General features: G+C 36.5%; 1 pseudogene; it reads right to left on the bottom strand.

Annotated features, from left to right (window-relative positions):
• Positions 1 to 862: 862 nt before the first annotated feature.
• On the bottom strand, positions 863 to 9,572 carry LOC149554416 (uncharacterized; annotated as a pseudogene).
• Positions 9,573 to 13,789: the final 4,217 nt, after the last annotated feature.

Here is a 13,789-nt window from a genome sequence, read left to right on the forward strand (position 1 = left end):
ACTTATTCACAAGAAATAAAATCAAAGACTCAATGGAAGGTCAAATCCTTCATGCTATTTTTTTTTTTTATGGAGGTCTTCCACGAAATATTTGTACCTACTTGATAACCCATTTTCTTAAATAATGAAAGGATGAATTTATGATCAAACTAGTGAAGAGAGAAAGAACACATACCCTTATAATTTGTAAGGATGTAATGATGTCAAGGAATATATATATACTTTTAAAATAATATACTTGGCATTCATAAATTGTATACTTTTTCTTAAGCAATTTTCCTTTTCTTCTCTATGATTCTAACTTGAGTGCCTATCTTTATTTTCTCTATCATTTTTTAAAATAACACTAGTTACTTAAATTCTTATAGATAAGGCATTATTTGAATATTTTCAATATTTCATATTTTGTTAAAAAAATGAATCATGCTATTTGATCCTAATATACAATTACAAAAACTTTAAAATTGAAGTTGTTTATAATAGACACATATTATGTCATCGGTGCACAATACTTGAGAACATCAACCCAATTCAATAAAATAAAATAAAATTATTTTTCTATATTCACACATATTTTAATATTCTGACCTACAAATGATAAATGTTAGAAAACTTTGAAGTTTAATCACCATTTAAGTTATATATTAATAAGACAATTATTAGGAAACTTTCAAGTTTAATCACCATTCAAACTCTATGATAATACAAATTTAAAATTTCATTAAAATAACATTAAAAGTAAAAATTTGAATTGTTTTCTTGGCATAATACTCATATTTAAATACATTAATTATGGCATACTTTATGCTAATGTTTTATTTTCTAGTCTTCTATATTATAAACTGTCAACTCAACTCGTGACCTAGTCACAATGTATACTAAAAGTAGAACTTTGGGTATCTGATGTGCCCTCACAGTTGACTGTTGCCCCTCTATCCAAAACTAAATTAGATATTGTCGGTCTTAGTTTGATGGGAGTCCAGACTTGCTGAATGTCCTTCAATAACTTGCACACTTCTCTCATGGTGGGTCGTGCCTCTGGCGAATCTCCTGAACACAACAGACTAACTCGCATCAGTGAAATCAAACACTCTTCCACTTGGAAACCTTCACCAATTGCCTCGGCAGCCCTGTCTGGAAATGCCATCTTCACCCACTTGTGCAGATTCACATCCCCTTCAAACATACAATCAATTGGACGCTGCCTTGTCAGCATTTCCAATAACAATATGCCATAGTTGTAAACATCTCCACGAGGAGACATTTTACCACTCAATCCATATTCTGCAATCAAATGAATGATTTTAATTATTTTCTCTATTCTACCATGCAACCCAAAAAGAAATTGAGAAAGAATATATTCAAAAATTGACCATACCTGGTGCTATGTAACCTTCTGAACCTCTTAAATCCATTGTTGAAGTTAGTGAGTTGATTGCGATTCTCCCCATCAATTTGGATATCCCAAAATCTGATAGATGAGCAGTCATGTTTTCATCTAAAAGAACATTACTTGTTTTATGTCACAATGTACTATCTGCATGTAACAATCATGGTGAAGATATTCCACGGCATGGGCTACATCTATGGCTATCTTCAGCATTCTTGTTGGAATTTAAACGTCAACGCCTGCAGGTTGTCCTCGAGCCCCACGCCCATCTACCTTGTCAGTTTGCTTCCCGCAGGCACCCATGGTCGAAAGGCATTTATGTTTAGTAGGTAAGTTTGAAATTTGAATGTTGAGAGGGAAAGGAAGAATGTGACAAAAAAGAGAATGTTCCTACATTCATTTTTAGCAGAGAGTTTGCAGATCAAGCAGATTAGAGAGAAGTTGCAGAGCTGAGCAGAGAAGGAAAAAGGAAAGAAATTTGTGCCCGTAGTTGCACGTGCTTCCTCTGTTCATTCTGTAAGTTTGTCATTTTTAGATTCGTCCTGTTGAAGCAGTGATTGCTCCAGGCACCTTTGTATGCAGCCATTAGAGCTGCAAGTTTAAGAGTTTATTGAAGTTTGAGGTATTATCAATTTAGTGTTATTTTAGGATTTTTTGGTTGAAGCCGAATGCTCCCAGATTTTGTAATAGTTTAAATCTCAGTTGGATAGAAAAGAAAGTAGTTCTTCCTCTTCTATTCATTGCATTTGAGAAACTTGGTTGAAAGGTTAAAGCTCGGCTCTCTGGTTTTAATCGTGAAAGCATTCACGTTAGATTGTTTCTAAGTTATAAATTTTATTAGTTGGAGCTGACCTTACTTGGCATCCATTGTCTTCTTTGAGTGCCAAGCTAACTCGGCATCTACTGCATTTTCCTTTGTGTGTCGAGCTTACTTGGCACCTGTTGCCTATCACTCGGCACCATCAAGTGCCGAGCAACCTATCACTCGGCACCTTCCAGTGCTGAGTAAAACTGGCACTCGACACCTTCATGTGCCGAGCAACTTTTAAGTGCCGAGTAAAATTTTAAGTTTAGGGTTGTGAGTATTGAATTTAATTTTAATTTATATTTCTCACATGGTATCAAACCTTTGAAGCCCCACATCCATAGTGAGTTAGGGCATTTGTTTTCTTTGGATATTTGACATGGCAGGAGATGCAGGAAAGATATGGCAGCAACCACCATCATTTAATGAGCAAAATTATAATACATGGGCAAAGAAGATGAAGACCATAATGGTTGCAAATGATTTGTGAGAGTTTGTGGTCAATGGATTCAATGATGTGACTGATCCAACTCAGTATGCTGCCCTCACAAATGCACAGAAAACTCATTTGAAAGAGTCAAGGAGGAAGGATACTAAGGAATTAAGTTTGATTGAAGCAGCAATGACGGAGACAGTATTCCCAAAGATTTCAGTACCAAATTATGCAAAGGAAGCATGGGATATCCTTGAGACGAACTTCAAGGGGACTGATAAAGTTTGTACTGTAAAGCTACAGAACATTAGGAGGGAGTTTGAGAACCTTCAAATGAAGGAGAATGAATCAGTTGCAGACTTCAGTTCAAGGACCTCCAATGTGATTAACCAATTGAAGTCAAATGGAGAAGACTATCAAGAGCAGAGGATAGTGGAGAAGATATTGAGGAGTTTACCTCATAAATATGACAATTTGGTCATGACCATAGAAGAGGCAAAAGACCTCATTGTTTTGACAATGGATGAGTTGATGGGTTCTCTTGAAACCCATGAGCATAGGATCAATAGATCTACATCTTCTACTTCCCAAGAGCAAGCATTCAAGGCTCCTTCAAATCCAAGAGGAAGGGGGAGAGGAAGAAATGGCTCAAGTAGAAACTCTAGAGGTAGAGGCCGAGGAAATGGAGGACAAAGAAATGCTGCAGCAGAAAGCTTAGGAAGAGCAGATGGAGTAAGTAGCTCACAAAATACTTCAAGAGGAGGTAAGAAAAATTACAACTCAAATAAGAGTAATGTAGAATGCTACTACTATCATAAATATGGGCATTATGCAAATGAATGCTAGAAGAAGTAGAATGATCAATCAGGACAAGGAAATGTGGCTGATGTGAACATGGGAAATGGACCCAATGTTGCTACCTTCATCATGTGTAATGTTGGTGAAGAAGGAAGTCCTGAGGTTTGGTACCTTGACAGTGGATGTAGCAACCACATGAGTGGCAATGAAACTTTGTTTTCATTCATTGAAAAGAGTTTCAAATCAGAAATTAAGATGGGTAACAATGGAACCCTACCAGTTGTGGGCAAAGGATCTATTATGGTCCGCACTGAGAAATGTGAGAAGAAAGAAACACAAAATGTGTATTTCACCCCTGGTATGAAGCACAATTTGATGAGCATTGGTCAGCTCATTCAAAATGGATAGAAAGTGCTGATAGAGAATGACATGTGTGTCATTCAAGAAAAGGATGGGAGCAAGAACTTACTTGCAGCAGTTCAAATGACAAAGAATAGAATGTTTCCCTTGAGGATAGAGACATGTTTCTCATCTCAAGTTTGTGTTGCACCTCACACACAATCAGCTCTAAGGAGTGTGATTGAAGACCCTTCACGGTTGTGGCACCTCAGGTATGGTCATCTTGGCTATGCTGGTTTAAATTTATTGTCAAATAATAGAATGGTAGATGGTTTGCCACATGTAGGAAATTTTTTTGACAAGTGTGAGGCTTGTATTTTGGGTAAGCAACATAGGCTTCCCTTTAATTCTGAAAATTCTAGGAGGGCTAGATATCTATTAGAGTTAGTGCATACCGACCTAGTTGGTCCTATGCAAGTTACTTCCATTGGGGGGAGTACTTATTTCATGACATTCATTGATGATTTCAGTCGTAGGACATGGGTGTATTTCTTAAAAAATAAATCTGAAGCATTTGATAAATTTGTAGAATTTAAAGCCTAGGCTGAAAGAGAATGTGGACACTATATCAAGGTCCTAAGGTCAGATAGAGTATGGGAGTATACCTCCAATTCTTTTGTAATTTTTTGCAAAAAATATGACATTAAAAAAGAGCTCACAGCTAGCTATACACCACAGCAGAATGGAGTGACTGAAAGAAAGAACAAGACCATTGTTGAAATGGCAAGGAGCATGATGAAAGAGAAAGGTCTCCCAACTGAATTTTGGGGAGAGGTTGTGGCAACAGTAGTTTACCTAATTAATAGGTGTCCTACAAAGGCAGTTCGTGACAAAATTCCAATGGAAGCATGGTCACAAGAAAGATGGATAGTTGAACACCTAAGGGTGTTTGGATGTGTTGCATATGCACATGTGCCTAAAGAAAAAAGGCAAAAATTGGATGACAAAAGTGTGAAGTGCATCTTCACAGGGTACAGCTCAGAATCAAATGCATACAGATTGTATGACCCATTGAACAACAAGATGACTCTTTCAAGAGATGTGAAATTTCTTGAAAATTAGTCTTAGTATAGTTCAATTAATGAGTCACCAAGCACTTCTAGTAAAGTGCCAATTATGAGTGAAGAAGATGTTGATGAACAACAAGAAGAATGAGCAAATAGAAGAAAAGGAAAGCAGGTTCAGTCATTATCGAGCTCCTCTAGACATGACCGAGTGTCAGTGCCAAGTACCAGTGAAGATCGAGCTAGTCGGCAATGCAACAGCAGTGAAGATTCTGATCCCACACTCTCCTCCCTGTTACCAAGAAAGACCAAGAGTCTTAGGAAGATATACCAAGATGAAAGATATGAAGATTATGATGAGAGTGTTAATTTTGCATTATTTTCCCATAGTGATCCAGTATATTTTGAGGAAGCTATTAAGGAGAAGAAATGGTGTAATGTCATAGATGAGGAAATAGATGCCATAGAAAGGAGTGAGACATGGGAGCTAACCAAATTACCTCCAAAGAAGCAAGTGATTGGAGTGAAATGGGTCTATAAGACCAAATGCAATGCTGAAGGCAAGATTGATAGGCATAAGGCAAGACTGGTAGTCAAGAGCTACAAACAACAGTATGGAAGAGACTATGATGAGACCTATGCCCCTGTTGCAAGAATGGAAACCATGTGTGTTGTCATAGCAATTGCAGCTCAACACAAGTGGAAGGTATTTCAAATGGATGTGAAGTCCGCCTTCCTTAATGGTGTATTTAAAGAAGTGTATGTGGAGCAACCACTTGGTTATGAAGTTGTGGGTGAAGAGAACAAAGTATATAGATTGAAGAGAGCTCTTTATGGCCTCAAGCAAGCTCCATAGGCATGGTACAGTAGGATTGACTCATATTTGATGAGCAATGGCTTTAGCAAAAGCAATGGTGAGCCCACTCTTTAGATTAAGGCAGCAGATGGTAATGTATTGATTGTTGTCTTGTATGTAGATGATTTAATTTTTATTGGTAATGATAAGGCTCTAATTGGTGAGTTCAAAGAGGCCATGAAAAGTGAATTTGAAATGACAGACTTAGGTCTCTTGAAATACTTTCTAGGCATAGAAGTAAAACAAATGCATGATGGCATTTTCATCTCTCAAGAAAAATATGTAGGCCAGATCTTGGAGAGATTTAAAATGTAGAATAGTAAGGCAGCCCCCACACCAACAGCAGTAGGTCTGAAGTTGAGCAAGGAAGACTCTAACAAAAGAGTAGATCCAACATTATACAAGAGTATGGTTGGAATTCTAATGTATTTGGTTGCAACTCGACCAGACCTAATGCATGCAATAAGTCTAATTTTCAGATTTATGGAAACACCAAAAGATTCCCATTGGCAAGCAGGAAAGAGGATCCTAAGGTATGTGAAAGGTACCAAGGGATTTGGAATTTTGTACACTGCAAATGATGATATTAAGTTGGTTGGTTACACTGATAGTGATTGGGCTGGAAGTTTAGATGATAGGAAGAGCACTTTTGGATACATGTTTCATATGGGATCAGGTGCAATTTCATGGGCATCCAAGAAGCAATCTATTGTTGCTCAATCTACAATAGAGGCTGAATACATAGCAGCAAATACAGCAACATGTCAAGCAATTTGGTTAAGAAGGATTTTGAATGATTTGAATGAAAGGCAAGAGGATGGAACCACAATTTATTGTGACAACATCTCATCAATTGCATTGTCTAATAATCCAGTCTTCCATGGGAGAGGCAAGCATATTGAAATCAGATATCACTTCATCAGAGAGTTGGTGGAGAATGGGGATATCAAGATGAAATTTTGCAAGTCTGAGCAGTAGCTAGCTGATATTTTCACCAAGCCATTAGGCATTGGAACTTTTGTATACTTAAGAGAGAGTTTTGGTGTAGTTGATTTGGATCAGTTGTGATCCATGTTTGTTTGGCTCGGGACAAAGGGGGAGTGTTGGGATTTAAACGTCAACGCCTGCAGGTTGTCCTCGAGCCCCACGCCCATCTACCTTGTCAGTTTGCTTCCCGCAGGCACCCATGGCCGACAGGCATTTATGTTTGGTAGGTAAGTTTGAAATTTGAACGTTGAGAGGGAAAGGAAGAATGTGACAAAAAAGAGAATGTTCCTACATTCATTTTTTAGTAGAGAGTTTGCAGATCAAGCAGATTAGAGAGAAGTTGCAGAGCTGAGCTGAGAAGGAAAAAGGAAAGAAATTTGTGCCCGTAGTTGCACGTGCTTCCTCTGTTCATTTTGTAAGTTTGTCATTGTTAGATTCGTCCTGTTGAAGCAGTGATTGCTCCAGGCACCTTTGTATGCAGCCATTAGAGCTGCAAGTTTAAGAGTTTATTGAAGTTTGAAATATTATCAATTTAGGGTTATTTTAAGATTTTCTGGTTGAAGCCGAATGCTCCTAGATTTTGTAATAGTTTAAATCTCAGTTGAATAGAAAAGAAAGTAGTTCTTCCTCTTCTATTCATTGCATTTGAGAAACTTGGTTGAAAAGTTAAAGCTCGGCTCTCTGGTTTTAATCGTGAAAGCATTCACGTTAGATTGTTTCTAAGTTATAAATTTTATTAGTTGGAGCCGACCTTACTTGGCATCCATTGTCTTCTTTGAGTGCCAAGCTAACTCGGCATCTACTGCATTTTCCTTTGTGTGCCGAGCTTACTCGGCACCTGTTGCCTGTCACTCGGCACCATCAAGTGCCGAGCAACCTGTCACTCGGCACCTTCCAGTGCTGAGTAAAACTGGCACTCGGCACCTTCATGTGCTGAGCAACTTTTAAGTGCCGAGTAAAATTTTAGATTTAGAGTTGTGAGTATTAAATTTAATTTTAATTTATATTTCTCACAATTCTTTCCAATACCAATCTCCAGAAACGATATTCATCTTGATACAAATGTTTCTCTAAGCTTCCACTAGAAAAATACTCAAAGATTAAAGCTTTGAACTGGTGGGTGGAACACGTGGTTATGATTTTAGCAAGATTCCTGTGTCGAACCTTCTGCAACACTTTGCATTCTGCTTTGAAAATACTCAAAGATTAAAGCTTTGAACTGATAGGTGGAACATGTGGTTATGATTTTAGCAAGATTCCTGTGTCGAACCTTCTGCAACACTTTGCATTCTGCTTTGAAAATTGAGAACCTTCACAGCAACACTGCTACCGTTGGCCAAAAATCCTTTGTAGACGGATCCCGAGCTATTTGAAGCAAGCAAATTGGAAGTGTGGAATCTATTGGTTGCTGCAAGAAGATCCTCATATGACATCCGTGGATGCTCCAAATTTTGAAGCATTTTTCGAATTGCTTGTGATCGATTGTTCCTCTGTCTTTGCCAGTTTCTTGGCCCTAGGAATTCCATAACTCTTTGCACTACTGATATTTCGTGCTCTTTGTACTGAAAATGTTTGCACGCCAACATTGTCAATCCCACTGCGCCAAGGGCAAATATGGCACCACCAACAGCGACTCCAGCTAGCAATCCTGCTGACGGCATTTTCGTCTTCTTAATGGAAGACTGATTAGATTGCTCTGTAGTAAGGAAAGCGTTCCCTGTATAATTAAAAACTATGTTTTTGTTGTGCAAGAGAGTAGGGGGAATGATGCCCGATAATTCATTGTATGACAGGTTCAATACTGTGAGACTCTTCGTGTTTGATAATGATCCTGGAATATTTCCTGTCAACTTGTTATTGGAAAGATCCAAGATTTCCAGAGTAATCAAGTTGGATAGAGAGCTTGGAATTTTGGCTTCCAGAAAATAGTGGCTGAGATTCAAAGCAATCTGCAGCATATAAAGATTACTAACTCCTTGTGGAATTGTTCCACTAAGTTTGTTACTGCCCAATTGAAGCTCTAACAAGAACTTGCTATTCTGTATATTCCCTGCTATAATTCCTGATAGACGATTATTTTGTAAACGCAGATTCTGCAGCCGCTGAAGCTCAAATATGTTTGGGGATATGGGTCCTGATAAGAGATTGTAACTCAAATCCACATATGTAGAATAGCCCATCTAGAATATTTCCCTCAAATTTTTTATTTGGTAGCTTTATATACTGCAACTGCACAAGTTTGGGGAGTACTGCTAACTGCTTTGGAATTGAGCCGTTGAGAGAGTTGTTATTCATTTCTAGGTATGTCAAATTTGGAGCATGCTCCCAGTCAAGTGGTTAACACCTAAGCGCAACCTGTAAAAGCTTCTTGAGAAATTCTGAGGCATCTCTCCAGTAAGCAAATTGGAGGTAAGGTCCAGAGTCTTGAGATTGCTCATGGAAAACACTTGCAGAAGAATAGACCCCGATAACAAGTTGTAGCTGAGATCAAGAGATTCCAGACCTGCGATGGCTGACAACTCCTTGGGTATGCTTCCCTTCAGTTTGTTCTGATTAATTGCAAAGCGTGATAGCTTGGCGAGGCCTTCAATGAGCTTGGAATATTTCCAGATAAGTTATTGGAAGACATGACCAGCGTTTCGAAATTGACGAGGCTGCTAATATTATCAGGAATTGTGCCATTAAAGCTGTTGCCGCCGAGGTCAAGATAAGTCAAGCTGGTACATTTAGAAAGCTCCAGGGGGAATCCCCCCCCCAAAATGGTTTTGGGAGACATCTACTTTTTCCAACTTTACACCCCCAAAAACCACTGATCCCCGATTGTGTGTCCAAGCTAAATTTTTCTTCTTTAATTCTAACTCTAAGGTCTCATGTTCAAGGACTTTGAATCTCCTTGCCATCAAAAAGATTTTTTTTCGTACTTTTAATACCAAAATAAAATATTTACATAATTTTGGATACGATAATAATTTATTATTATATAATTTAATTTAATATCTATAATTTATTTGTAATAATTTTATGTTAGGATTGAACTAACGAATGCAAGTGTAGTAACATCTCCATAAGTTGAAATGAAATATTTCCTTGCTTAAATAAGATTTTTTTAATTCTAAATTTAAAAGGGTTGCAATATTTAAAAAGATGTCTTTTTGAATTATTGGAATGGGCTTTGAGAAATTTTTAGAAGTTTTACTAAAGAATTTTGTATGGATTTTATAATATTAACAAGCTTAAATATTTGAACTTCAAACATTTTAAGAAATTATCTTAAGTTTAATTCAAAATTAAAATAATAGTTATGTATAGAATATTATACTCAAATCTTAAAATAAAAATTATTATTATTTACTTAATGTATGACATTTAATATTAAAATTTGGGTGTGGGGAAAATCTTTGATTTGTACCTTGAAACCAACCCATTAAAATCTAAAAACTAAAAGATCTTGTTTCATTACATAATGTTTGAATTTATCTAATTGCATAAATTTATTCTTAGTAGTCTTTAAAGTAATTTATGGAAGTCCTCTGTGATAATGTAATAAGAAAATATGGTAGTGAATATAAAATGTATGTTAAGTTTTAAGAGCACTTTAAAAATAGCCAATCACATATGATTGAGCTTTGGTTTGTGTTGGCCTGATTTTTCACCGAGCCAAAAAATTTTGAAATACCTTGTGAAAATTAGCAAGGAATGTATTTTTGTTGCTCAGGGTTTTTGAAAAATTTGTCATTTCCTCATAAAAACCGTAGAAAATACTCATGTCCTATGTTTTGATAAATTGTCCATGAAATGATTTGCAAGTATGAAATAGGGATACATCAAAAACCATGGTCATTCATTTAACTTTCCATATCCCTAGGTTTCTTGGCTATTTTTCATATTATAATGGTGTGCCTCTATAATATTTCAAGTTGTGATGTTGTGAAGTTTCTTTCTTCACAACATCGCCCCATTTTGAATTCTAACTATTTTAGTAGTAGCGAGGGTGCGAAGAAGTCAATGAAAGGGCCATCGTGACATCACAGATGTTAATAGTAACTGCAAAGTCTTGGTTGTGAAGGAGCAATTCAATGGAGATTGTGTGATCGTAGCTTATTTCTAGCTTGAAGAATCTTTTGTTGTGATGGTGCAAAGGGTAAACATGGTAGTTAAAGTTCATGTTAGTTGCAACTTCACACGAGGTTAAGGTTAACCCATGGTTAAACTAGCGAAGTAGCAAAAATCCTTCATCAGATCTCCGCGGGGTTAAAAGATGAGTCATAGTTTGCAGTTGCAAAGATGTGAAGCAATCAGGATAAGGACCATCATAGTGTCATAGTTGTTAAGGGTAGCCTCCAGGTTAGGGTAGCAAAGCCATGAAACAGCTAAAGTCAAGCCTTTCGCATTGTCGCAACATTAAACGTTGGGTCAGTAAAAACAACTTTGAAGGTGCAAAAGTAGGCAATCGCATGGTCGCAAAATTAACTCACAGTTTAGAGATAACATGTGCAAGGATGTGAAGATGGTTAGTTAACCTCTGGGCACGTGGTTGCATTACTTAAAGTGTCGTTATGAGTTAAGGCCCCAAAGGCGCAAGAAGATGACATGTGGCAGAGCCTGGTGCTGTAGTGAGTGAGGTGGCAGATTTAGCCAATAGGAAGGTGCCATGTGGCACATCTAGAGGTCATCACATGGGTGGTGACATGGCATCAAAAAAAGCAATTTCATAAGATCGTAAAACCATAGATGCACAGTTACGATGTTATGCCAATAGCGTATGGTCAGGAGTCTTCTACAATGGAATCATGATGTTATGCTGATACAACACTATGACATTTCATATGGTTGAGAGATTGAAATCATGCAATTACGATGCTATGGAAATCTAAGTGGTCATAAGTCTTAATATGAAGACATACGATTTCACTCCAATCGTAAGATTAGGAAGGCAAAGATGAAGACTTACAATCTCACACCAATCATAAGATCAGATGCAAGAAGATAGATTGTGAGATCACAGGAGCAGATAGTGAAGGTTTTTGAAGCCATGAAATATTGATGATCGTGAGATCATAAAAGACTTAAAGAGGGACCTTCGACCATATGAAGACAAGGGGATCATAAGATCGTAAGACATGAATCTACGAAGTGGGGCCATGCTCATAGGCATAGTAGAAATGTGAACATGTTATTGCAGTCTCCCAAAGATACGATAAAGAGATGATCATGAGATTACAAGAGAAAACCTTGAGAGCTTCCAATGCTACGATAGAGAAAGGCTACAGTCAGTGTAAGATCGTAAAGGTAAAGGTTAAGGCTTTCGAAGCTACAACAAAGAGGCTACAGTTAGTGTATAGTTGGGAGTTGAAGGAAGCAATTAAGAATAAACTTCCAAAGTCATGTCAAAGAGTCAGTTAACTGCAATTAATAAATTGTAAGACATGAAAAGGAAAGGTTGAATTCTATGTGAAGGTGTGATCGTAAGATCGTAAGAATTGAGATATCTGTTGTGGATGGTATGAAGGGTAGATATAAAATGTTAAGCGCAAGTTCGCAACTCCAAAAGCGGACATAGCTTTCAATGTTCCAATCTTACGATAAGTTGGGGCTTGTAAGATTGTGAGAAACTTAAAGGGCTTCTTCAAGGATACGAAAAGTAATAAATTGTAAGATCATAAAGGCCTATTTACAGGATTACAAGAATACAAAGGGTTTGAATTCTAGGTGAATAAATAGAAGAGGGCACAGGTCAGCACTAAACAACTAAGAGGGACGAACACTGATGCTTGATCTACATAGTAATAACGAGGATCTAATTTTCAAGTGGAACAAAATTATATTTAGATGATTTAGATGAAATTAGATTCACTGAATGACCACCAAGAAAGAAAGAAATATTTGGGAAGTAGTTGTAGATATTAAAGCTATGTCAGCAGGAAGTAGTTGAAGACTTACATGATTAAGGGTATGTGCAAGATCATGGTCAACCAAACTATGGCCTTAAGTGGCAATGAAAAACCAGCAAATCAGGGTTATGTCAAATTGACACATAATTTTAAAGTGGTTTTGGACATTATATCAAAAAGTTCTAAGAAAATAATCTATAGAAAATTGAATCTAGTTTCTAAACTACTAGGCCTTATCTGGAGAAAAAAGTATTTGATTGGTCAAAAGTTTGGATTTTAATGTAGTACTACAAAAATTTCAGGGCAAAAATAAAAAGTAGGTGTATGTTTGACCACCTTAATCAAAATCAAATGATAATATTTTTTAATATAATTATAGATATAAAAAGTAGACTCATGCCGGATGTGATGCATATTTTTGGGAATTTTTATTCCAAATGAATAATTAATTATGAATTTTCTACTATATTAGTTTTAGAACTAAAAAACTCCCATGTCTGACCACCTTAACTAGTTCAAAAAAATTCAAAATTAATTTTTTTTTTTCTTATACTAGTCAAAGCATAGAATGTGATGCATCTTTTGGATTTCAAAAATCTAATACGATTTGAAAGTGATAGCTATTTTTCAATCAATGTGGCAATCAGTACTTTGTAGCTAACTCCATTAGAAAATAAGTAATAATTACTTACTTAACTCATAATTTGATAGACATTATATTGATGGAAAGCTGAGAACATTCTTAAGAAACCCTTTTCATTTCATCAAATTTGAATGAAAAAAAAGTTGTCAGCTACATTGTCGAAATCAGAAACACACAACAACACACCAAAAACATGTTTTTAGGACGTTTTTGGCATTGACCATGGAGGGTTGGCATCCAAAGCAAAGCCAAGCCAAATCGAGTATTCGTTCCCAAATCGGATACCTGTTCTCAAGTCGGATACTCGTTCTTTTTTTAATTTTTTTTAGTTTTTATTAAAAAAAAAAATTTAAAAGATTTTTAAATTTATGTTTTTCTTTCAAATTCTTTTATAATAGTATGACCCCTTTTTTGGATACATAATATGGTTTTTAAAGGCTTTAGGACCCTTACCCATACATATAATAGTTCCAAAGGATCAAAAGGGGTCATAGGGTACCTTTTGACACTCTTTAACCCATTTGATGACATTAAGTGTGCTTAGGGGTCAAAAGATACTCTATTACCCCTTTCGATTCATTCG

This window comes from Cupressus sempervirens, chromosome 5 (genome assembly GCF_028749045.1).
Source record: "Cupressus sempervirens isolate cs-2001-9-10 chromosome 5, ASM2874904v1, whole genome shotgun sequence".
Taxonomy (NCBI): Eukaryota; Viridiplantae; Streptophyta; class Pinopsida; order Cupressales; family Cupressaceae; genus Cupressus; species Cupressus sempervirens.